Consider the following 26,509-nt stretch of genomic DNA (forward strand, 5'->3'; position numbering starts at 1 on the left):
CTGACATGCAGACTGAAACATGCACTTTCAATACCAGCAGCAGACTTCCCTGGTGAGCAGTAGCTTTACTACAGTGATCTAATGAGCAACTAGAGTGCTAACATTCAGAATTTATGGCAAATGTGTGACACATCGGAATGCCTTCTTGATGGAACCAAAGTAAAAAACTGAAAGTATTTCCTACTGAGGAGACTGCAGAAAATGAGGAAATTAGGAAACTTCATAACAAATAAGTCTCCCAAGATGGCCACCAGAGACAAAAGAGCCCAAATGTAGCCCAAATATCACCCAGATGTAGCCCAAGTACAGCCCAATGACAGAATGTCCCAGAGTGTTCTTAAGAACAACTAGAGCGCTTACTGTCTTACTTATGACAAAAGTATGGCACACCTGAAGCCATCTTGATTGGAATAAACTGGTAACACTTAAAACATTTAATTTAAAAAGGAACACAATGAGGGGGTTCATTTTACCATAGAAATTATGATTAGTGCTGAAGAAAGAAAAATTAGGGCACATTTTGAATGACTTCTCAAATCCTTTTCTATTTCATTAAAAAATTCTGACATGCAGACTGAAACATGCACTTTTAATTAGGGGTGGGCGGAATTTGCGAAATTAACTTTCGCAAATTATCGCGAAAATGCAAAAAATCTCCTCAAACACGCCGGAAATATCGCGAAGACGCAGAAGTTTTTTTCCCGCCTGTTCGCGGTATTTTTTGTGTGATCGCGTGTCGCCAACTTACCCATGCGGTTGTTCACGGGCGCGGCCATCTTGTTTTCACCTGTCCCGCCCTCTCGCGATGCTTACTTCCTGTTCCGGGTCGCGCAATGCATGTTCGCGCCCATTCGCGGTAGATATTTCCTGTTCGCGATCACTTTTACTTGATCGCGTTGCTTTTTGCTTGCTCGGGAAGAAAATATCACGCGAACTTGCGCACGTGGTCACGATGGGTGCGGCCATCTTGTTTTTCACTCTATTGCATGGTTCTGGGGCCTGATTTTCAATCCTCTCCAAATCTTATCAATCCTTTGTTTCAACCCACTTTTTTTTGATCTTTCTTATTTATTATTTCTCTTACTATTTTCCAGCTTCTATATTTTTTGTTTTTGTCTCCTTTTTTTTGTTTTTTAGCTACTTTTTCTCTTTCTTTTGCCTGCTATTATTTATTTCCTTTACTTCTGTAATTGTATTACCTTTTCTTACCCCAGAACCATGTCTAAGGGTAGGGCTGGTCGCCGTCACAGCCAGAGCCGCGACCGCCTTCCTTGCGGAAGGCGGCGCCCACAAGGGGTGCAGGCACGGGCCTTATTTGGGGAGGTGGAGTTGGCTGCACTAATTTTCTTTGTGCAGTGCCACCTCCCCTCAACCCTGGTAGCAGGTGGCAGGCCTGGGTCCAGGTACGGCCTCCGGGAGCGTCGGCAGCGGTGGGGGAAGGTGCGCCGGGCAGTGTCGCGCTCCTCTGGGGTCCGGCACACCCAGGCGCAGCTGATGCACCGGTGGTCCGACATCCTGGCCCGTGAGCAGGACCTGCTGGACCTGCTAGGAGTGGAGGTCCCGGGGCTTGCTGAGTACCTATTTAATTATTACTACTTTGTGTCTGTTCTTCTGCTCTGTGTTATATATTGCAAATATCTTTTTTTTCTTCCAACCAGCTAGAATGCTGCTGCTTACATTCCAGGTTAATTACATTTAAAAGTCTTCTGTGATTTTTTATGACACATGTGCTCTTCTGCGCTACTACTAATCTTACTTGTTTGCAACTTTGCGTTTGCGCTCGCTTAGCGTGATTCTGTACGAGTTTATTTCAGACCAATTAAGTTACGTAATGCTACAGTGACTCTAGTCCACTCCTTACTTTGTCCTGTCACTAATAGATAGGGGCGGATTGATACTTAGGTTTAGGTACTTTGTAAGTATGAGTTTCTAATTTGTTAGTGGTATGCGTGATGCTCCCTCAGTTACGTGACGTGCTGCTAGTACGGCAGTCTTTATTAGAACCTTTTCTAGTTTGTTCAATGAGTGGTGGTAATTGGCTTAGCACTAGCAGAACATCAGCATCAATCAACACAAAATTTGGTGTATACAAAAATGTAGTCATGTGTCCTCCATTTGACCATATGCATTGCTGAGGAATAAAAGAAGTGGAAATGCATACTTAATGTACAATTGGCATGCCTGGAATAGGTGGGCTAGGTTGGGTGGTACGTCGTACTTAGGCTTAGTTGTAACTTAGTATTCTGGAATCAGAATGGAAGACAGGATTACTGTTGATAAATAGTAATTTAAGTAGTCGATCCGCGAATCCCCCAATACTACTTGTTGACCAGATGAGATCGGTCAATTTAGTTATTGCAATTGTTGTTTACATAAGTGTTTTTTGACCGTTCTTTAAAAATATTGTATTTGTTTGACACCATCCATCAATGTCTGTCTGTTTCTTATATCTTTCCTGTTCATCAGCACCCAGGGGCAGACAGACAGGGAGTGGGGGTCCGGCGGGACAACAGTCCGAACAGCACCAGGAGGACACTAATGAGGGCTCCTCTGCTGGCCCCAGTAAGTCTTCTTGTTTTTAATAATATTTCTTATTCATAACTTTTACTGCGTGTGGGGAATTGTCTGGAGTCTCACCATATGCACACCCTCTCTATCAGTGAGGCATGGAGATTATTATAGACTGTTATGTGCACCCCATCATTTCCCACTCATGCACAGATTGCACAATGCTGCTGTCAGCACTTTCTAAGTGGAGTTTCCTGCATCTGTATCTGTTATATAGATCCCTCCCTAGCGGCTCAAGACATGCAGCTCATACCCGAGTACCTCTCACTGCTTCCTGCTCCTCTGAGTATCCTGAGCATCAGTGGAGGCTCCGATGGCAACAAGGAGGGCTCCAAGGAGAATGCCGAGAAGCAATCAGGTTTCATCTACAGGTAATTCTGATGCATTATCCCAGGACACAGGGGATTAAACATCATCTTAAGGCAATGGTTAGTGTTATACAGTCTGGACAGGGGAGCTGAAGACCCCCCTCTTTTATCTAGTAGTGTGTCTGATGCAGTCTGAAGAGGGTACTGAGTTACTGTGACACACACAGGGAGTGACTGGCCAGTCTTTGTAGACACTGAGAGTCACAGACTTGTCATGGCACTGACTGATATTGACATGGTACCAAAATATAGAGATGTTTGTAATATTAATCTGCTCATAGATCAACCCACAATAATGTCTAGAAAATTATTGTCAAGGTAAGTAGATGTGGGTTAGAGTAGTAAATATATACTTCCCTGTGTATGTTTACCTTGTATGTCGGTAGTTGACATTTCATGCAGGTCAATAATTCTATATTTGATATTTTAATATACATCCACTGACAATCAGTGACTAGTCTTGGCACACAATAATACACCAACTCATTCATGGCACACACTGACAATCAATGGTCAGCATTTGCACTCACTGAGAGGCAATGGTCTGCATTGGTATTTACAGAGTAAATGGTCAGCATTAGTGCACACTGTGAGGGCATGATCAGCACTGACACACACTGATAGCCGATGGTCAGCATTGACACACACTGAGAGGGTACGGTCAGCACTGACACACACCCAGAGGCTATGGTCAGCACTGACACACACCCAGAGGCTATGGTCAGCACTGACACACACCCAGAGGCTATGGTCAGCACAGATACACACCCATAGGCTATGGTCAGCACTAACACACAGAGAGGCTATGGTCAGCACTAACACACAGAGAGGCTATGGTCAGCACTGACATACACCCAGAGGCAATGGTCAGCACTGACACACACCAAGAGGCAATGGTCAGCACTGACACACACCGAGACGCTATCAGCAGCACTGACACACATCGAGAGGCTATGGTCAGCACTGACACACACCGAGAGGCTATGGTCAGCACTGACACACACCGAGACGCTATGGTCAACACTGACACACACCAGGAGGCTATGGTCAGCACTGACACACACAGAGGCTATGGTCAGCACTGACACACACCGAGAGGCTATGGTCAGCACTGACACACACCGAGAGACTATGGTCAGCACTGACACACATCGATAGGCTATGGTCAACACTGAAACACACTGAAAGGTGACGGTCAGCACTCAAATACACCAAGAGGTGATGGTCAGCACTGACACACACCCAGAGGCTATGATCAGCACAGACATACACCAAGAGTCAATGGTCAGCACTGACACACACCCAGAGGCTATGGTCAGCACTGACATACACCAAGAGGCTATGGTCAGCACTGACACACACCCAGAGGCTATGGTCAGCACTGACACACACCCAGAGGCTATGGTCAGCACTGACATACACCAAGAGGCTATGGTCAGCACTGACACACACCGAGAGGCTATGGTCAGCACTGACACATTCTGAGAGGCTATGGTCAGCACTGACACACATCGATAGGCTATGGTCAACACTGAAACACACTGAAAGGTGATGGTCAGCACTGAAATACACCGAGAGGCGATGGTCAGCACTGACACATTCTGAGAGGCTATGGTGAGCTCTGGCATACACTAAGAGGCTGTACTCAGCATTGGTGCCCAGACATGCACACCAACACAGATTGTCCAGTTTTGAAAAACACCAAATCTCTCTGTTCAGCCTGGACACAAACTGAGTATCCGCATTAACATTTGACACACATTGACAAACACAGTTCAGCGTTTGCACGCACAATGAGCCACAGACCACAAATAATACATAGAGTGAGCCACAGTCCACACATGGTACATAGAGTGAGTCACATTCCACAAATGGCACATAGAGTAAATAACAGTCCACACATCGTACATAGAGTGAGCCATAGTCTACAAATGTTACATAGAGTGAATAACAGTCCACACATTGTACATAGAGTGAGCCACAGTCCACAAATGGTACACAGAGTGAGTCACAGTCCACATATGGTACATAGAGTGAGTCACAGTCCACGCATGGTACATAGAGTGACTCACAGTCCACGCATGGTACATAGAGTGAGTTACAGTCCACACATGGTACATAGAGTGAGTCACAGTCCACAAATGGTACATAGAGTCACAGTCCACAAATGGTACATAGAGTGAGCCACAGTCCACACATGGTACATATAGTGAATATCAGTCCACACATGGTACATAGAGGGAGTCACAGTCCACACATGGTACATAGAGTGAATAACAGTCCACACATCATACATAGAGTGAGCCACAGTCCACACATCGTACAGAGAGTGAGCCATAGTCCACAAATGGTACATAGAGTGAGCCACAGTCCACACATGATACATAGAGTGAGCCATAGTCCACAAATGGTACATAGAGTGAGCCACAGTCCACAAATGGTACATATAGTGAGTAACAGTCCACACATGGTACATAGAGTGAGCCACAGTCCACAAATAGTACATAGAGTGAATAACAGTCCACACATCGTACATAGAGTGAGCCACAGTCCACAAATGGTACATAGAGTGAGCCACAGTACACCAATGGTACATAGAGAGAACCATAGTCCGCAAATGGTACATAGAGTGAACCATGGTCTACAAATGGTACATAGAGTGAGCCACAGTCCAAACATGGTACATAGAGTGAGCAACTGTCCACAAATGGTACGTAGAGTGAGCCACAGTCCTGCCTTACATATGATGTAAGAGGCAGCTGGATAAGGCTCATGCAGTGAGGCACAATACAGACTTGGCACATGCAGGAAGTTTCAGTCCAGATGTGGCATGCACTGAGGGTCACTAGCCAGCCTCTCCACCCACACAGAGTCACTGACATGTCTTGCATCAAACTGAGACTTACTTCCAGCCTTGGCAAACACACTAAGTGTCACTCTCATTTCCTCACAGATTTTTGGCTGGAGCCAGTACATGCTGATTAGTCTTGGTGCACACTCAGATTCATTGTTTAATCTTGGCACACACTGAGAGCCACTGGTCAATCTTGGCAAATAAGTAGAGCTATTTACCATCTTGCCATACATTGAGAGTCAGTGATCAGTCTTGGCACACGCTGAGAGTCAGTGATCAGTCTTGCCACACACTGAAACTCAGTGACCAGTCTAGGCACACACTGAAACTCAGTTACAAGTCTTGGCAAACATGGAGAGTCAAGGGCCAATTGTGGCACACACTGGGACTCAGTGACCCATCTTGGCACAAACCAAGACTTGGTGACCAGTCTTGGCACACACTGAGACTCAGTGACCAGTCTTGGAAAACACTGAGACTCAGTGACCAGTCTTCGTACCAACAAAGACTCAGTGGCCAGTCCTCAGGCACACTGACATTCGTTGGAGTGACTTGACACACTAACTGAGGATATTACAAGCCATCTTATGATATGATATGTAAAGTTAAATGCAGGATTCTGTGATTTCCTCTCCAGGTGGCGATGAGATCCCTCGTCTAAGGAGGCAGGCGATAACCCTGGGAGTGATGATTGCAGTCAACGTATTCATAAACATCGTGCTCTACCGTCTGGGTAAGAAGTGGAGTTGACTTTCAGACACCCTAAGACCCCCCAAGGCATGAGGAAGGGCCTCTCTGCGTCAGACATGATTAGAAAAACTACAGATTAAAAGAAATAGAGGTTCCTGATCCTACATTGTAACCACAGAATTACAGTTAGTTGGTGGCCGTCAGCCTCAGCAGTAATGTCTGATTCAAAGTTTTGTCTTAAACATTGTTTAAAATATACATTCTGCTGGATGATGAAGATGGAGATGGTGATGAAAATGATGATGATTAAGTGTTCTGAGTGCTGAGAGTTACGGAAGGCTCCTGAAGGGGGCGCCCCGCTCACTGATGTCTGTTGACTGTCACTGGTGTGTCAGAAAGGTTTGCTGTGAAGAGCTGTGGCCGATGAGATGTACAAGTACTGTAAATAACTGCACTGACTCCGACTGACTGAAATAAGAGCTCCCACATTCTGTGGGGCCGGGCACAAATAATTCATCTTAGAACATACTTGATAAACTAAATTGTCTGACCAGCCAAAGGTTCTGGATTGGCTCTTATGAAATAGTACAAAACATTTGTTGAGTGTCAAATAAGCCCTCTCCAAGGATGTCTGGGGTTCACCAACCCCAAGAAAACAGTGGGGAAAGTGTGACAATGCAGAGAATGTTCAGCACAACTACCCTAAAATGATGCTGAGCTGCCTCAACATGTCATGAAATAACAGCCTTAGCAGCAAGTGCTCTCTGGCACCAAGGAGCAATGGTCAGCCCACTTGGGCAGAGGGCAGAAGGGGCAGTGGTCCCCACTGGGGCAGAGGGCGAAAGGGGCAGTAGTCAGCCCACTGGGGCAGAGGGAGGAAGGGGCAGTAGTCAGTCCACTGGGACAGAGGGCGGAAGGGGCAGTGGTCCCCACTGGGGCAGAGGGCGGAAGGGGCAGTGGTCCCCACTGGGGCAGAGGGCGGAAGGGGCAGTGGTCCACACTGGCTTCAGTTCCAGAGTGGCCCTACTCCTGATCCTTAATGGGTGGATTTGCAAGAGAAATTGATCAAGATGATGTCCTTTTGAGTAGCAAACCTCTGAGAGATCTGAGCACCTGTGAAGGTAAGTCGATCTGGGGTCATGAGGGCACAGCCGGGGGCAGTTCTTAATTTGCAAAACAAATAAGAGCCAAAGACCTCTCCATAAGGGCACTGCAGATTGCCCCACCTATTGCCCCTGAAAACACTGCCACTGACAGTACTAACCGAGCTACTAACCAGCACAGTCCTACAAGCGTGACAATTCAGACTATTCCAGGCCCCAGAGCTAAAAGAATGGCTTGGGCAGCAGGAATGAGTCATTTATAATGTATGTTGATTTAATAAATATCTGTTCTTCTCATCTCTAACTTAGCAAACATCGCCACCATGTGGCAGCCTGTCATAAGGGCCCGTGTGGGCAATTAAGTGCCAGTGCTGAGCACCAGAACCCCCTGGCTCAAATTAGGCCCTTGGCAGAAGTAAGTACGCATTCTTGATACGCTTTCTCTGGGGCGGCTCAAGTGACACTGCTGGAGGCAGAGGCCTGAGAAGGACATTATGCAGCAGAGGGAAAGAGAGGGACAGAGACAGTGAGAGACAGAGACAGTGACATGAGGTGAGTGAGCTGAAGTGAGATGAAGTGACGGAGGCACATTTAAAGCTGACATTTGAGAGATAAGTCACATTGACACCTCCAGCGGACTCACGGATTGATTGTCACGCAGATAAGCAGAAATCAGGGGGAAGTCCAGAAACTGTAAGATACAAGCAAGATGGCACAGTGGGCATTGCAGGGCCCACACAAGGGCCACAGAAGCCTGACATGAGCCCCTGTGAGGCTGACATGATGAGCACTTCAGACTGACATGAGCTGGACATGAGTCTGATATGACATGGATGAGGCATACATGGTGCTTACAAGAGTATCAAACAAGGCTAACATGAGTTTAGTCACGCGGCCTCATCTGAAAACCAAGTAAGAGGCTGAGATAATGCTTACATGAGGCTAACATGAGGCTAACATGGGGATTACACAAAGCCATCATATGTTCCCCTGATGCCAACATACACTTCTAGACCCAGTGGTACCTAAAGTCAGACACATGGATGTGGACCATGTCTCCAAGTGCAGAACAGTTCACCGGTGCTTCCCATTGTCTTAAAAGGGTGACAGTAAGTTGACGAGAGGGAGAAATCAGGGGGGGTTCTATGTCAGAAAGCTTAATCAACAAGCACACAGGTGCATAGCATACCAACAATTACGTTAAAGGATATTATCCGCTGTTTGGTGAGTCACCTTGGGAAGCATGTCAGAGCCTGGGGAAAGAGTTCCGAGGTCACAGAATGCACATCTCCTGAGGGTTTGGAGTCATCTGTGTTAGAAGGAGGGCGGGGTCCTGGAACGCCACCACTGTCAGCAACACCATACATTGCTCCTGGATGACCTCCGCCAAGCTCGGAGAGCGGGCATGTGAAGAGCAGCTTATTAGTCCCTCTTTTTGTGTCTCTGTAGGTGTCCCCCAGAGAGCGTACTCCCCCTACTACACCAAGGCCATGATCAATTGTTGCCGGCCCCTGAATTTTAACCCAGGGCCCGATCAAGGAGATCAGTAAAGAAATGTATTTTACTATCTGCTTCCATACAGAAACGTGCCAGGAAGAGGAATCAATATTGAATGTTGACTTTTCTCAGCTTGCGTTTGACTGCAAGTAAAGCGGGACGTTTACATTGGACCGCCAGTGCATAGTCTGGGAAGATCATCACTTTGGCATTGTCAACTGGCAAATTGTGCTGCTTGTGGTCCTCACTCAAGACCACGCCTCTGTCTTTATAGTGGATAAGGCGAGCCACCAGTGGTCTAGGCAGGACACCCGGTGGGGTTCTCCTCGAATGGACCCTGTGAACCCGCTCCATTGAGAAGAATGATGAAAGTGCCTCAAAGGGAACAAAGGGAACAAAGCTGCAAATTCAGGTTTCAAGATATGACTCTACTTCTCGTCCCTTCACGTTTTCAGGCAGGCCCATCAATCTTATGTTATTTCGCCGCGACCTGCCCTCAGCATCCTCCACATGCTCCTCAAGGGTGCAAACCTGCTCATGCAGTGTATGCAGGTGGACCTGCATGTCTTGGGTCTGCGGTTGGATAGTTGCCAGCTATTGTTACATTAAGTGGAGCCTGATGAAGAGTTTCCGATGATCGTCTCTCAGTAGCTGAGATCTGTTGCTACTGCGTCTATTTTACACAGTCAGTATGCCCAAGAGAGGGACCATTCAATGGGGGAATAGGAACCCTAGGGGTCTCCAGGCGTCCCCTGCCCAGCGGTTTCTAGAAAGGTCTGCCCTGGAACAGCACATTTTCAGTGATAGGACACACAGCACAGTGTGCACTGTTTGTAATACGGGTCCAGAATGTCATTGGTTCAAGTTGCTTTTCAGACACCTATGATCTTCAAGAAAGAAAGCTGTAGAGTGTCTTCACTCTTTCATTGGTGCGGATTTACATGTTTCACAAATTCTCAAAGTTTTCCAACAGTACTACTGGAAATGTTTTGTCAATTTTGAATTACGACCATGGAAGGGCATTTCAGTATGTGTAATTGTACTTAGCATACAGTCCTGCATAGAAATATGCCCTGGCATGAGACCAGTTGGTCTCTCTTTATTTTCCTTTAAAGGATTTTTTTCCCTTTGGAAAAGCCCCTTCACCCCACCAGTTTTGGATGTTTTCCCTTCCGTCACTGTGCAGGGAATGGATTTACTCCTGTCTGAACCATGGGGCAAATTTAATGTGTTTGACGGATGGTATTCTGTCTGTCAGTGTGGCGGAGGACAATACGCGACCATCCTGATAGACTACTGTCTGTCAAACTTAGAGATGGACACCGGCCCAGCAGTCAAGCATCAAAGCCTTTCCGTTCAAGGTCAAAAGGTCTGGTGGACGGCTGCTGTGAGATTGAACTGCCGTCCACCAAACTTTTAACACTATTTTGTATTACAAAAAGAAACTTCTAAACTGGGAGTTTGTTTTTGAAAACACAAAAACTAAGGACCCCCATACCTTGGAAGTTTTGTCCTGGAGTGTGGGGGACATTATTGTTTTGTTCCATTCCTCACTGCCAGGTTGTTCCTGGTGGCAACTACACCGTAGGGCCCTCAGAGGAACTTTTCTATCAACTGAACCAACAGAGGCTTCATCCACGGACAACCTACGGTCCGCACATCTCCAAATTAGGCGCGCGGAAGGAGAGTTTGGCCTACGATAGAGGCCATGTGTGTGTATTTGAGCAAGTGTACTGTTGCTGCCTGACTTAGTCTCCTGTGATCATAACCAACAAATGTTTCATATCTTATTTAAAAGCAGAAAAAGACAGCTAAATTGAGAAATACTAATTCTTGTGATGGACAGGAAATTGACATAGGGTAATATTTACAATATTTTGGTGTAAGGCAGCGCCGCGAGCTTTCTAGCTGTGATGCCCTACGTAAAAATAAAAGGGCAGGAATGCGCCATATCTACAAGATACGGGCATTCTTGTCCTTTCTGCCAGCGCGGGCGTACAACCGTCAGCCGAGCACCAAAGGAGGCACCTTTGCACCCTGGTACAAGGGTGTCCGTGTTGTTGGCATCATTGTTTTTGTGCAGGAAGGAACATCTAACTGCACAAAAACAATCAAAGGAGGTGTTCTCCTCGTTCTATGTGTGCTGGTAAGAGGAAACAAGCATTTGCAATGCAATCGGTCTTGCCTTTGGGACCTTATATGTATTTAGCTACGCAGCACATTAGCCTGGGTGCTGATACATCTAGGGGTCATGCATGGATTCCTATGAACCCCTAAGGCCAATCAAACCAGCCCTTGGAAAGAGACAAATAGGAATTAGAGTCCTTTACTTCTAGGGTCAGAGACTTGATAGAAAAGTATCGCATTTACAGCCTACCTTCGCGAGGCCTCGAGCGAGACATGGTCTAACAGATGCTATCAATGTTTCAGAAGCAAAGGCTTGACTTGTGAGGAACACTATTGCAGCCAATTCTACAGCAGTCACACAGTCCGATCAGAGGCAGGGGCCTGACTTTTGACTCAGTCGTTCCTGGTGCTACCACGATATCAGGAGCATGACTTTTGACTGCCACTGCACAAGCCCTAACAGGAAGCTGGTCAAGCATGTCCTGCAACTGTCTCTTCCCAAGATCTGATGGTCTTTCAGATCTACTTCTCAGACATACAAATCATTATGTAACAGCCCTATTAGAGGTGCTAGAATATTCACCTCTTACCACACAAGTCCACTTATGTGGCCTCACTAGAGTTGGGCTGTCCGGCCGCACTAGAGTTGGGCTGTCCGGCTGCACTAGAGTAGGGCTGTCCGGCCGCACTAGAGTTGGGCTGTCCGGCCGCACTAGAGTTGGGCTGTCCGGCCACATAAGAGTTGGGCTGTCCGGCCACACTAGAGTTGGGCTGTCCGCGGCCACACTAGAGTTGGGGTGTCCGGCCACACTAGAGTTGGGGTGTCCGGCCGCACTAGAGTTGGGGTGTCCAGCCGCACTAGAGTTGGGCTGTCCGGCCGCACTAGAGTTGGGCTGTCCGCAGCCACACTAGAGTTGGGCTGTCCGCGGCCACACTAGAGTTGGGCTGTCCGGCCACACTAGAGTTGGGCTGTCCGCGACCACACTAGAGTTGGGCTGTCTGGCCACACTAGAGTTGTGCTGTCCGCGGCCACACTAGAGTTGGAGTGTCCGGCCACACTAGAGTTGGGGTGTCCGGCCACACTAGAGTTGGGCTGTCCGGCCACACTAGAGTTGGGCTGTCCGCGGCCACACTAGAGTTGGGGTGTCCGGCCGCACTAGAGTTGGGGTGTCCGGCCACACTAGAGTTGGGGTGTCCGGGCACACTAGAGTTGGGCTGTCCGCGGCCACACTAGAGTTGGGGTGTCCGGCCACACTAGAGTTGGGGTGTCCGGCCGCACTAGAGTTGGGGTGTCCAGCCGCACTAGAGTTGGGCTGTCCGGCCACACTAGAGTTGGGCTGTCCGGCCACACTAGAGTTGGGCTGTCCGCGGCCACACTAGAGTTGGGCTGTCCGCGGCCACACTACAGTTGGGCTGTCCGGCCACACTAGAGTTGGGCTGTCCGGCCACACTAGAGTTGGGGTGTCCAGCCGCACTAGAGTTGGGCTGTCCGGCCGCACTAGAGTTGGGCTGTCCGCAGCCACACTAGAGTTAGGGTGTCCGGCCACACTAGAGTTGGGCTGTCCGGCCACACTAGAGTTGGGCTGTCCGCGGCCACACTAGAGTTGGGCTGTCCGCGGCCACACTAGAGTTGGGCTGTCCGGCCACACTAGAGTTGGGCTGTCCGGCCACACTAGAGTTGCGTTGTCCGGCCGCACTAGAGGTGGGCTGTCCGGCCGCACTAGTGTTGGGCTGTCCGGCCGCACTAGTGTTGGGCTGTCCGGCCGCACTAGAGTTGGGCTGTCCGGCCACACTAGAGTTGGGCTGTCCGGCCACACTAGAGTTGGGCTGTCCGCGGCCACACTAGAGTTGGGCTGTCCGGCCATACTAGAGTTGGAATGTCCGGCCATACTAGAGTTGGAATGTCCGGCCATACTAGAGTTGGGCTGTCCGCGGCCACACTAGAGCTGGGCTGTCCGCAGCCACACTAGAGTTGGGCTGTCCGCGGCCACACTAGAGTTGGGCTGTCCGCGGCCACACTAGAGTTGGGCTGTCCGGCCACACTAGAGTTGGGCTGTCCGCGGCCACACTAGAGTTGGGCTGTCTGGCCACACTAGAGTTGGGCTGTCCACGGCCACACTAGAGTTGGGGTGTCCGGCCACACTAGAGTTCGGGTGTCCGGCCGCACTAGAGTTGGGGTGTCCGGCCGCACTAGAGTTGGGCTGTCCGCGGCCACACTAGAGTTGGGCTGTCCGCGGCCACACTAGAGTTGGGCTGTCCGGCCACACTAGAGTTGGGCTGTCCGCGGCCACACTAGAGTTGGGCTGTCTGGCCACACTAGAGTTGGGCTGTCCACGGCCACACTAGAGTTGGGCTGTCCGGCCACACTAGAGTTCGGGTGTCCGGCCGCACTAGAGTTGGGGTGCCCTTCAAGATGCATGAAAATAGGTTTCAGGCATGAGAGGATTCAATGCCCCGTCTGCCACTATTCTCTCTTAGTCAATAATCAGGTGTGGACAACGGGGTTCATAAACATCCCCTGCTGAATCTTCGTTCCAAAGATACACGGATAATTCTTTACTTCCATACATTGGAGTGCATTTATCGAATGGCTTTGGAGTTAATACTGAAAGCACTGTACACAGTGTGGTGGAGAAGCCCTGTGGAGATAGAGTACAGGTTGGGTACACTGCAGTTAGTACAGGAGGAGTACTGCACAGCTAGTCTACCATAGGGCCTGTGAAGCGTAAGTGCTGTTGTGGCAGCGAGTAAAAAACTAAAGGAGAAGCAATGGCCAGACAGAGAACAGGAAGAGTTAGTGGAGAGCGTTTTAAAGAGAATGAAGAGGGAGAAGGGATATGCACTCATTGAGCCGGGAAAACTCTGCAGACAGTGAATGGGGGAAAGTGCTGCACACACAGCGGTCTGTGTAGAATGGCTGGACAGACAGTGAACGGGGAAAGTGCTGCGCACACAGCGGTCTGTGTAGAATGGCTGGACAGACAGTGAACGGGGAAAGTGTTGCGCACACAGCGGTCTGTGTAGAATGGCTGGACAGACAGTGAACGGGGAAAGTGCTGTGCACACAGGGGTCTGTGTAGAATGGCTGGACAGACAGTGAAGGGGGAAAGTGCTGTGCACACAGCGGTCTGTGTAGAATGGCAGGACAGACAGTGAACCGGGGAAAGTGCTGTGCACACAGCGGTCTGTGTAGAATTGCAGGACAGACAGTGAACTGGGGAAAGTGCTGTGCACACAGCGGTCGGTGTAGAATGGCTGGACAGACAGTGAACGGGGAAAGTGCTGTGCACACAGGGGTCTGTGTAGAATGGCTGGACAGACAGTGAACGGGGAAAGTGCTGTGCACACAGCAGTCGGTGTAGATTGGCTGGACAGACAGTGAACAGGGAAAGTGCTGCGCACACAGCAGTCTGTGTAGAGTGGCTGGACTGAGAGTGAAGGGGGGAAGTGCTGTGCACTCAGCGGTCTGTGTAGAATGGCTGGACAGACAGTGAACGGGGGAAAGTGCTGTGCACTCAGCGGTCGGTGTAGAGTGGCTGGACAGACAGTGAACGGGGAAAGTGCTGTGCACACAGGGGTCTGTGTAGAATGGCTGGACAGACAGTGAAGGGGGAAAGTGCTGTGCACACAGCGGTCTGTGTAGAATGGCAGGACAGACAGTGAACGGGGGAAAGTGCTGTGCACTGAGCGGTCTGTGTAGAATGGCTGGACAGACAGTGAACAGGGAAAGTGCTATGCACTCAGCGGTCTGTGTAGAATGGCTGGACTGAGAGTGAAGGGGGAAAGTGCTGTGCACTCAGCGGTCTGTGTAGAATGGCTGGACAGACAGTGAACGGGGGAAAGTGCTGTGCACTGAGCGGTCGGTGTAGAATGGCTGGACATACAGTGAACGGGTTATTAAACTATGCCTTACAGAAATGGGAAATAAAGTTGCACCGTAGTTTAGCAAAACTATCTGTAGCCTTCATTTTTCCAAGTTGTAAATATTTTTGGAAACATTTTATTTGCAAAGAATACTAAATGCAGAATAGTTTAGCAGGTCTGTATGGACCTTCATTCATGGTTTCAAGTTGCAGAATCTTTGGGGTATATTTTATGTCAAATGCAATAACCAATCGGGTTTTCTTTCTTCTACACTGTGGGAGGCATTAAACATCCTAATAGTTTTATTTTGCAAACATGGCTAATATTTCTATTCTGGAGCTGCTCTTAGCAAAGCAAGCTGAACTTCCGCATTACTGTATTTTCTAAGAACACCTGCAGTAAAGTTTAGTTTAATGGTCTATACAAGTTTGACCATCTTGCACATTCAGGTACTTACATCTGTCATTCCAGCAGCAGAAAATCCTTTTTTCCCACATCTGTACTGTGGTGCTGTACATTGGCAGCCAAAGGGCTTGTGCCACAGGGGGGGGCATCTGCTGGTCCAACAATAGACATGGAGACGTCATGTCCCTGGCCCCAAACGCTGCATCCTGGGCATCGGAAGAGAGGGTCCCTGCCAGCTCTGCGGCTTTGCCACGGATGCCCATCAACGGATAATGAGGAGGGACAGCCACTGAGAGCCGAGGCTTCGGTTTACTTGGTGACTGAGGGGGGGCACCGGGAGTCAGTGTTAGGGACCTGGTCTACAGTCTCATCACCAGACTTTGACCCAGAGCAAGTGATAAAAGCAGAAAAAGCAGAAAGTAGGAAGAGAAAAACAGAAAGCAAAGCAGGTATGAAAAACAAACCGCGAGAGGGACATCCAGGGACTGGCAGTCCTGCAAACAGAAAGATGTCACTCCTGGGTCCTGTAAACTGGAGGTCAGTGAGAGGCAGCAAAAAGGGGTGGAGTCACAAAGAGCAGAGAGAGACAATTATGTATTTGGAAAAAAGCTGCCCAAAGAAACTGGTCACAAGGACAAATGTAAAAGTAAATCCTTTCTGACTTACTTAATTGCGATTTAAAATATCTAATGGGGTTAAGACCTACTGCAGAGACCTGTAAGTTGGTTAATGAGTCCAAATGAAGCGGCCCGAAGACTGCAAAGGGACACATTGAGAGCCACAGCGCTTTTTCCTCAAACTTTCATTATTCTAAGGTTGCTGAAAAGGGTTCTTTTGGTTAATAATTAACATATTAGTAAGTGATATATAAATAGTCATTAGTGCATTTAAACATTTAGATAAGTGCACTTGACATTCCTATAGAAAATAAATATCTCTCGCATACCAAGCTCAGAACTTTCAAAAAACTGTAGCCTGATCAGTTTATCTCTTAATGATAATGACTGAAAAGCAAAAAGCTGAAGGTCTTTGGTGACATTGGCACCAAGGTGCAGCTCTGGCTAGAGCCCGGCAAGGTAAAGACTCAAACAAAATATTTGGTAATGGCCCTTTAAGTGTGGCATTTGAGTTGGGTTCGACTAGAACTGAACACAAGAGACTTCCCTCACTTCTTGTAGGTTGCTGCTCTGAGCACAAAGCAAGCAAAGTGCAGGCACTGCCAGGCATGTCTAGGAGTCAACAAATTGCACAGGAACAAAGTCAGCACATTACACTATGGCAGGCACAAAACCAGCGCAGTGAAAGCTACCGGACACACTATCCAGCTGGATTCCATCTTTTCAAGCAACATAGATGAAATATAGGTTGGTGGAAAAAAGAAGCATGATGTGGAATCAGAAATAGGCAATCTTGTTCAATAACAACACCAACAATCAATCGGCTGCAACTTGCAAACTCCTGGGGAAAGATTGGGTGGCTGCACTTACACCTATTAATGTTTAACAAATTAAGCACTGTTGACAGCCCTGAAATGTTGTGTACAGCGGACGCAATCATGTTACCTTTGGCAGTGGGGAAGACCGTGGGCACGTAGCCTTGTCTTCCCCCCCTGTAAGCGTAAGCGGAGTGGGCTGGGCTGGCGTACACAAGTCCAGCGCAGGAGTGTGAATATATAGCCCAGGGATCCGGGCGTGGTTCAGATTTGGACTGGCCACCAAAGTAACTACTGCGTGTGTCTCTGTGTTTGCCCCACCCCTGCCATAGGCCACACACATGGCCGGCAACCTGCAATGGCCAACACTACACTGGAGACGAGGTGGCTACGTCCCACGCCAACCCCGTGCACATCTTGTCATCGCCTGCAGGGCTGTGTCTGCCCGGAGAGCCGCCGTGACCGGTGGTGCCTGCGCAATTCTGTGCACCTGCTGCACCCCCAGACCACTGGCCCCTAGAGCCGACCAGCGCCCAGCAATGAGTGCCCACCCCTGGACACCCAGGCCACACTGCTCACCTGCCGCCACCGGCATGTCTCCAGGAGGGCCCACCACGTGCTGGTGCATGCTTCAAGCCTAAGCCCGAGGCCTGCGACCTTGGCAGGTCCCTCAGCCGATCGCTGGCTTCCGCGCCACAGGCCCCGGCGCACCACGCAGCCCCGCCCCATGGAGTCCTGGCCACGCTGCCCGTTGCTTCAGGCCTACACTGCAGTCCAGCAGCTCACAGACAAATCCGTTCCAGTGCGGCCCACCCGGATGGCACAGTGTCCAGCCCACAGGCCTACGCATCACCACAGGCTGCACACCCGTTCAGCTCTTCAGGTGCCCCTACCTCAATCAATCAATCATAGCATTTGTAAAGCGCACTACCTACCCGTGAGGGTCTCAAGGCGCTAAGGGGGGGGAGTGCTGCTACTGTTCGAAGAACCAGGTCTTGAGGAGTGTTCTGAAGGTCAGTAGGTCTTGGGTCTGCCGTAGGCGGATGGGGAGGGTGTTCCATGTCTTGGCGGCGAGGTGGGAGAATGATCTGCCGCCGCCGGTCACTCTTTGGATGCGGGGGACAGAGGCGAGGGCAGAGTATGTGGAGCAGAGCTGGCGGGTGGGAGTGTAGAAGCTGAGTCGGCTGTTGAGGTACGCTGGTCTGGTCTTGTGGAGTGCCTTGTGTGCGTGGGTGAGGAGCTTGAAGGTTATCCTCTTGTTGACGGGGAGCCAGTGCAGGTCTCTCAGGTGGGGTGTGATGTGGCTGTGGCAAGGGATGTCGAGGATCAGGCGTGCGGAGGCGTTCTGGATGTGTTGGAGCCGTTTCAGGTGTTTGGCCGAGGCTCCTGCGTTGAGGGCGTTTCCGTAGTCCAGTCTGCTGTTGACGAGGGCCTGGGTGACCGTCCTTCTTGTTTCGGTGGGGATCCACTTGTAGATCCTGCGGAGCATGCAGAGGGTGTTGAAGCAGAAGGAAGAGACGGCGTTGACCTGCTTCGTCATGGAGAGGGTGGAGTCGAGGATGACCCCTAGGTTGCGTGCATGGTTGGTGGGCGTTGGGGCTGTTCCTAGTGCAGTCGGCCACCAGGAATTGTCCCAGGCCGAGGGGGTGTATCCGAGGATGAGGACCTCTGTCTTGTCTGAGTTCAGCTTCAGTCGGCTGTTCCTCATCCAATTGGCGATGGCCTTCATTCCTTCGTGGAGGTTGGTTTTGGCGGTGTGGGGGTCCTTGGTGAGGGAGAGGATCAGCTGGGTGTCATCGGCATAGGAGATGATGTTGAGGTCGTGCAGTCGGGCGACGTGGGCGAGCGGTGCCATGTAGATGTTGAACAGCGTTGGGCTGAGGGATGAGCCCTGGGGTACGCCGCAGATGATCTCGGTGGCTTCGGAGCGGAAGGGGGGGAGGCGGATGCTCTGTGTTCTGCCGGAGAGGAAGGAGATGGTCCAGTCCAGGGCCTTCTCTTGGATTCCGGTGTCGTGGAGGTGTGTTCGTAGTGTGCGGTGGCAGACCGTGTCGAAGGCGGCTGACAGGTCCAGGAGGATGAGGGCCGCGGTTTCTCCGTTGTCTAGCAGGGTCCTGATGTCATCGGTGGCGGCGATGAGGGCAGTTTCGGTGCTGTAGTTGCTGCGGAACCCGGACTGGGAAGGGTCTAGGATACTGTTCTCCTCGAGGAAGCTGGTCAATTGTTTGTTGACGGCCTTCTCGATGACCTTCGCTGGGAACGGGAGCAGGGAGATGGGTCAGACGTTTTTGAGGTCCTTGGGGTCCGCCTTGGGTTTCTTGAGTAAAGCGTTGATCTCTGCGTGCTTCCAGCTCTCCGGGAAGGTTGCTGTCTCGAAGAAGATGTTAATGGCTTTCTGGAGATGGGGTGCGATGATAGTGCTGGCTTTGTTGAAGATGTGGTGTGGGCAAGGATCTGATGGGGATCTGGAGTGTACGGTGCTCATGATCTTGATGGTGTCGTCATCGTTGATGTTGGTCCAGGAGAGCAGGTGGTTGGTGCGGGTGGTGGTCATGGGGGCGGAGGTCTCAGTGGTTGCCGAGGTGTTCATGGCGTTGAAGCTGTCATGGATGTCTGTGATCTTGCGGTGGAAGAAGGTGGCCAGTGAGTCGCATAGGTCTTGCGAAGGTGGGATGTCTTTGGTGTTGGAGCTGGGGTTGGAGAGTTCCTTCACGATGTTGAAGAGCTCTTTGCTGTTGTGTGCTTTGTTGTCTAGGCGGATAGTGCACCGCAAGTCATTGTCCCGTGGCAGTAGACTCGGCGCCCGCCGCAGGCACCCCACAGCATGGCCACGGTGCCGCCGCTGGAACCCTATACAGTCACGGGGCCACCCCCGTCCCAGGCAGCCTGCTGGAAAGCCTGGGTGGAAGATCTGGAGAAGTACTTTGAAGCAGCCGGCATCCCAGCGAGGCGGCCCATGCTTCTTCACCTTGGGGAGGCCGACATCCACAAGATCTCTAAGTCAGTGAGGGAGGCTGGACCCCCTAGGAACTACGCCTCCATGAGGGACGCATTCACAGCCTATTTTAAGCCTAACACCAACCCTCACTACAAATGCTTCCTCCTCCGTCAGGCGTGCCAGTTGCCGGGTGAATGCGTGGACGTATTCTACGGGCACCTCAAAGAACTGGCGAGCACGTGCACCCTTCCTGATGAGGACGACAAAATCAGGGCGCAGTTCATCCAAGGGTGCTCAATGTGAGTGATGATATCCTGGTGCATGCCCCCACACTGGAGGAACACCTTCTTCTCACGCCTCCAGGACCAAGGACTCACGCTACATCGCAACAAGTACGACTTTCTGCACAGACACATTAGCTTTTTCAGCAAAAAATTCTCAGACAAAGGTATTGGCCCAGACACCGACAAAGTCAAAGACATCCAGGAGGCACCTGCCCCCACGTCCTTGTCCGGAGTGCGTAGCTTTCTGGTCATGGTGGCGTACTGCAGCCGGTTTATCAAAAATCAGTTTGACTTAACAGGGCCACTTTGAGAACTAATGAAAGTTAACAGCCCACGGGTCTGGGAAGCAGAACAAGAAAGGTCGTTCAGGCGGACAAAAGCAGCCTTGTCAGACAGTACTATCCTAGCATACTTTGACCCGCGAAAGGAGTCTCAACTCGTGGTGGATGCCAGCCCCACAGGCCTCGGAGCGGTACTGGGCAAACAGAAAGAGTGCGAGGAATGGGCCCCGGTGGCGTACCACAGTCACACCCTCACACACAAGGAACAGCGCTAATCGCAGATCGAAAAGGAAGCAATTGCCATCCTGTGGAGGTGCCGCCACTTCCACATCTACCTCTACGGTCACCCATTCATGGTTGTCACTGATCATACGCCCCTCATCCCGCTGTTCCAGGAGTCCGCAGCTCGCCCTCCCCCGCGGATCAAAAAGTGGGTACTGCAACTTCAAGAGTTTCAATTCACCATGACATACTGACATAGTGTATACTGCATGCCTCGCAAAGCGAGTAGCGCAAAGCGAGTAGCGCATGTGTTAAGTAAATACTTACTTAACATAACATAACTTAACATTTCACCCTTCCTTCCTCACTTAATCTCTCCTCTTTGTTTTCACTCCCTCTCCCTCCCCTCCCCCTCTCTCTCTCTCTCTCTCTCTCTCTCTCTCTCTCCTTCTCTCTCTTTCTCCCTCTCTCTCTCTCTCTCTCTCTCTCTCTCTCTCTCCCTCTCTCTCTCCTCTCCTCTCCTCTCTCTCCCTCTCCCTCTCTCCCCTCTCTCCCTCCTCTATATCTGTCTCTCTCCCTCATCTCCACCTCACCTCTCTCTCTCTCTCTCTCTCTCTCTCTCTCTCTCTCTCCTTCTCTCCCTCTCTCCCTTTCTCCCTCTCTCTCTCTCTCTCTCTCTCTCCTCTCCTCTCTCTCCGTCTCCCTCTCTCCCCTCACTCCCTCCTCTATATCTGTCTCTCTTCCTCATCTCCACCTCACCTCTCTCTGTCTCTCTCTCTCTCTCTCTCTCTCCTTCTCTCTCCTGCTCTCTCTCTCTCTCTGGGGAGCCCATACTGGCAGCAGCACCGGCACTTTATCCTGTACACCGTCACTTTGTCCCACGGGACCACCTGCACGCTGCCACTTTGTCCAACGGGACTACCGGGACCATCGGGACTGCTCAGGTCAGTTCAAACATAAAGTTTATTTAGACCATTTAGTCTTTAAACTACAACTCATACAATGACTTTTAAAAGAGTTTACACATTAAAAGGTCTTATTCTCAGCAATAAAAACATCATATGATCCTTATAAGTTAATTCCTAAAAAATTTAAAAACAGTAATATTTAATTTCAGATAGCGATACGCTTTTCTGCACTTAAGCCTCTAATGAAGTAGGAAACTTATATACACCCTACATATATTTCCCAATGGCTATCGCAGTATCTACATTTTCCATATCAGCAAGAAGCTCCCATGCTTGCGAGCGCGCCTTTACATCATACTTTAAAAAAATCGGACGAAGATATAATTTACGTAAATTTAAACATTTTCGACAATCCAATAAAATGTGTGAAATGTTACATTTCATCCCCATCTTACACATGCATTTACCATCGGGTTGCATTAGGCCTGATTTTATTGCACTATTTGTTACAGCCGGATTTATTCCAATTCTTATCCTAAGCACTTCCCTTCTTAACCATCGTTTCAGTAATATGTCTAGGTAAGGATAGCTTACGTCTTTCTCCCAGCTTTTGCTCATACATTTTACAGAATCTTTCTTACTCAAATACTCCCGGTCTATTGCTTTTGACAATTCTTTTCCCTGCATTTTGAGTACACTCTTTGTTACGTTGATTTGGCAAAGCTTTCTAATGATGTCCCTCGAATTAATGGTAATATACTCCCCGCCCTACTGTATGCTGATGATGCCTCCCAATGCGCCGCACACTAAACGCACTACGTGTTCTTGTACGGGGTTTTGTAGATTTTATGGCTGTTTTAGTTCACGCACTAATTTTAAAAAAATCGTTTTTAATGGCTTGTGGACTGAAAAAGTATGTTATTAATACAATCACTATGGACTCTCTGACAGTTTTCACCGCACTTGCACTTTTCCCTATGTGGGATTGGGATTCGCAGCAAATGGCTCTTGGGTTGACCATGTGGCGCATAGCAGGAGCAAGTTCTCAAAAGCCATTAATTCGATACTTGGCCTCCCGCAACCCAAAAAGATCGAGGTGGTTTTGGCTATTAATAACATTTTTAAATCTCAGTGAATCCCGACTGCCACACATGGCGCAGAAGTTTGGGGTTTCACAAAGTGTAACAGCATCCAGGGTGAAGGAAACAGATTTTGCCGGAGACTCCTCGGAGCTCCGATCTCCTCATCTCAGTATATTTGTCAGAAAGAATTGAAATTGCCATATATCGAAGATTACATTAGGGCTCGCCCGGCAATATTCTGGCTTTCAATCTGGAAAAACCCGGCAGCGACCCTCACCAGAGACATAATAAAGGATTGCCTTAAGCGTGGGCAGGGCAGGGACATATCCTGGCTTGTTGCTGTAAGGGAGAGCCTCAACCGTGTGAATCTTGAGCATATTTTCCAATACCCCACCGATTTAGAGGGTATAAATAAAAAAGCCCTTCGGGAGGCTTTATATGCTCTGTATAGCAAAGCAAGATATGAAAAGGAGTCACAGAAACATCCGTTGCCAGGTATATGTCCATAGACGATGCCACTCATTCGCCATCCAGCGATCTTTTAAAACCCATAGGTCGGCGGGAAAGAGGATTGCTCTCTCGCCTAAGGGCCGGTACATTGAGATAGTTACTTTGTTTTCCTTTGGGATATAATGCTAACCTTGATCAATTGCTATGCCCTTGTGATGATCGAAGTAATCAAACGATGTTACACTTTCTATTTTTTTGTAATTTTTATTCAAAATATACAAAATGGATGTTGATGCCATTTTTTTTTTAAAAAGCCATTACTCACCGTAAAGTAGCTTGCACGGACATACTCAAATTGCAAGAGGATGAATTCCTTTTCCATGTAGGCTCATTTTTAAAAGCAGCAGTGTGTGCACGCAGAACAATGAGCACCGCATGACGGATGCTCTTGATGTTCGTTTACTGATACTGTATTCTTGATTAATGTTTAATTATTTGGATCCGTGCCTATTGATGTATCTTATTTAACTTTTTAAGATAGTAGACACATATAACCTACCAGGTCTTATTCAGAGAAGGTTTTTATCCTCTCCGGTGTTCATGACGAGACCAGCGCGTCATGAGTCACGGTGCAGCTGTGCTCATGACGAGCTGGTCTCATCATAACAGCTGCACTCCGCCCATGCACGATTGATTCCCCGCCTGTGCGGGAGAATTAATCAGTGAGCGGGTTCGTAACGAGACCAGCTCGTCATGAGCACAGCTCCACCGTGACTCATGACGAGCTGGTCTCGTCACGAGCACCGTGGCGCCGCGCTCACCTCCCTGCCCCCCCACGGCACCACGGGGGAATTACCCCCACAGGGAAGGGGTTAAATCGCTGTATTTTTATTGATCTTTTATTGACCAATGTATTACTATGCTGCTATTTGATCTGTGCTTTTATGGATATTTGTATTCGAATACAGATTCTTTGACTCTTGACTCTTGACTCTGACTCTCTGTCTGTCTGTCTCCCTCTCTCTCTCTCCCTCTCCCTCTCTCTCTCTCCCTCCTCTCCCTCTCTTCTGGCTCCTCCCCCTGCAGTGGAGAGAGCAGTATTCTACAGCCCCAGGGTGCAGAGCTCTGCTGGACTCAGAGACGAGGCTGGAGATGGTCCGGGGTCTTCCCAGAATCCTCCGCGCTCTCTTCTGAAAACCTCTCTGTGCCTCCGTCCAGGTAAACAGCTTTTCATTCTCTATTTCAACATGTTGAGGTAAATGACATCATGTCAGATGTGCACAGTTCCAGCTTGGCATAGACTGGCCTTCATGTGTGTTAGTGTTCAGCCGTGTTAGTGAGCGTCACTCTGGGACAGTAGATGCTGAAAGTGAGGGCGGGGGTTGAAGATGCAGGGATGATTTAGTCCTGGGTAGTCGTGGTAAATGTAGGCGTCTTACTACTACCACGTGCAGCTCATTGAACATATCTGCCTCATACCAGTGGTGTAGCAAGGATGCCAAGAGTTCTGAAGCAGCTACAATTGTAGTGCAGTGGGACCCTCACAGCCCTGGGGCCCCTCACAGCCCTGGGGCCACTCACAGCCCTGGGGCCCCTCGCCACTACGCCTGCTGCACGCTTGGTAGGTACGCCCCTGCCTCACAGCCTTCCACCTCACACTCTCACATGCAAATATGTTCCTAACATGTCATGTTGTAGTGTACTAGACTGTTCAAGCTCACATCCCTCACAGCCCCAGGCCCCAGTTCCACTGTACCTGCTGCACGCTTGGTTGGTACGCCCCTGCACCATACCCTTCCGCCTCACACCCTCACATGTACATTTGTTCCTAGCATGTCATGTTGTGTTGTACTAGACTGTTCAGGCTCACATCCCTCACAGTCCTTCACCCCCTGGTCTGTGGTACCTCCCCCACTGCTGATGCTCTTGTGTTACTGTGGACAGCACTTCTATCTCCAGCTGTGCAAAGACACACAAACACACAGAGGGTTGTGTATAAGAGTTTCATTGGCAAAATTAATGCCTGGTTTTGATATAGGGCCCGATTCACAGAACAAACTTAAGACAAAATCCTAAACTTAGTACCATTTTGGTATTCACAGAATGCACTTACTACTTCTGGTATTCACAGAATGAACTTACTACTTTTGCGATTCACAGAATAAACTTACTACTTTTGGTATTCACAGAATTGATTTACGACTACTAACTTTACATCTGCACTCGGGCTGGAAATTCCGGCCCGGAGGCGGAGCTTCTGGCCCGGAGGCGGGGCTTCCGGGCCAGAGGCGGGGCTTCCGGGCCGGAGGCGGAGCTTCCGGCCCAGAGGTGGAGATTTTGGCCATGGCTAAATCTCCGCCACTGGCCGGAATCTCCACCTCTCTTCTTCCTCCCTCCCTTCTATCTCTCTGTACTTGTCTCTCCCTCCTCCCTCCCTCTCTCTTTATCTCTCTGTACCTGTCTCTCCCTCCTCCCTGACTCCTCTCTGACCTGTCTCTCTCTCTCTCCCGTCCCTCCATCTTTCTGTACCTGTCTCTACCTCCATCTCTCTGTACCTGTATCTCCCTCTCTCACCGTCCCTCCCTCCATTTCTCTGTACCTGTATCTCCCTCCATCTCTCCGTCTCTCTGTACCTGTCTCATCCTACTCTCTCTCTCCATCTCTCTGTACCTGTCTCTCTCTCCCTCCCCCCCTCTCTCTGTCTCTCTCTGTCTCTCTGTCTCCCTCGCCCCTCTCTCTGTCTCTCTGTAACTGTCTGTCCCTCCTCTGTACCAGTTTCCCAGTGCAACCTTCATGACAGACAAGGACGTCTCCCTGGACAGAGCTGCCCCAGGGTGAGGAATGAGCCTGGAACAGAAGATTCCTCTCCATGGAGAGATTTGCAGCCTCATCTGAGAGAGACTCTGTGTCTCCACAGAGGTGAGAGAAATTTACCTTTTAACTTTCTTCACACATTTGATTTTTGAATTGAAATATAGATTGTTCTGGACATTTAAATTTAATTACAAGACTTGCACAGAGCAGCGCTTGTTTTTAATGTGTTTTTTGCAGACCCCCATCTTCCATATATTCAAATTCACCTCTGCTCTAGGACAGACCAGAACAAACTCTGAAAGTAGCTCAGGTTTGCCAGAGCCTGCACCGCTTGTGAACAACTTGCACTTGTGGCTCTAAAAATACAAAGTAAGAGCCCAGGGAGGGACTGAGGGCCCGATTCACAGAACTAATTTAAGACAAAATCCTAAACTTACTACCATTTTGGTATTCACAGAAGGCACTTACTCATTTCGGTATTCACAAAAGTTAGGACTCCTAACTTTACTACTCCTAAACTGAGAAAAATCCTAACTTTAAGACTTTGGGTATTCACAGAAGGCATTTAGGAGTCCTAAAGTTAGGACTCCTAACTTCTGTGATTACCGAAATGAGTAAGTAC

General features: G+C 49.3%; 1 long non-coding RNA gene across 1 annotated transcript; it reads left to right on the forward strand.

Moving 5' to 3' along the window:
• Positions 1-6,432: 6,432 nt before the first annotated feature.
• LOC146813589 (uncharacterized) lies at positions 6,433-25,970 on the forward strand. The gene is made up of 3 exons (XR_014966047.1): positions 6,433-6,523; positions 24,160-24,291; positions 25,849-25,970. It is a non-coding gene; the product is annotated as an uncharacterized LOC146813589 (long non-coding RNA).
• The last annotated feature ends 539 nt before the right edge of the window (positions 25,971-26,509 follow it).

Source organism: Triturus cristatus, chromosome 7 (genome assembly GCF_964204655.1).
Source record: "Triturus cristatus chromosome 7, aTriCri1.1, whole genome shotgun sequence".
NCBI lineage: Eukaryota > Metazoa > Chordata > Amphibia > Caudata > Salamandridae > Triturus > Triturus cristatus.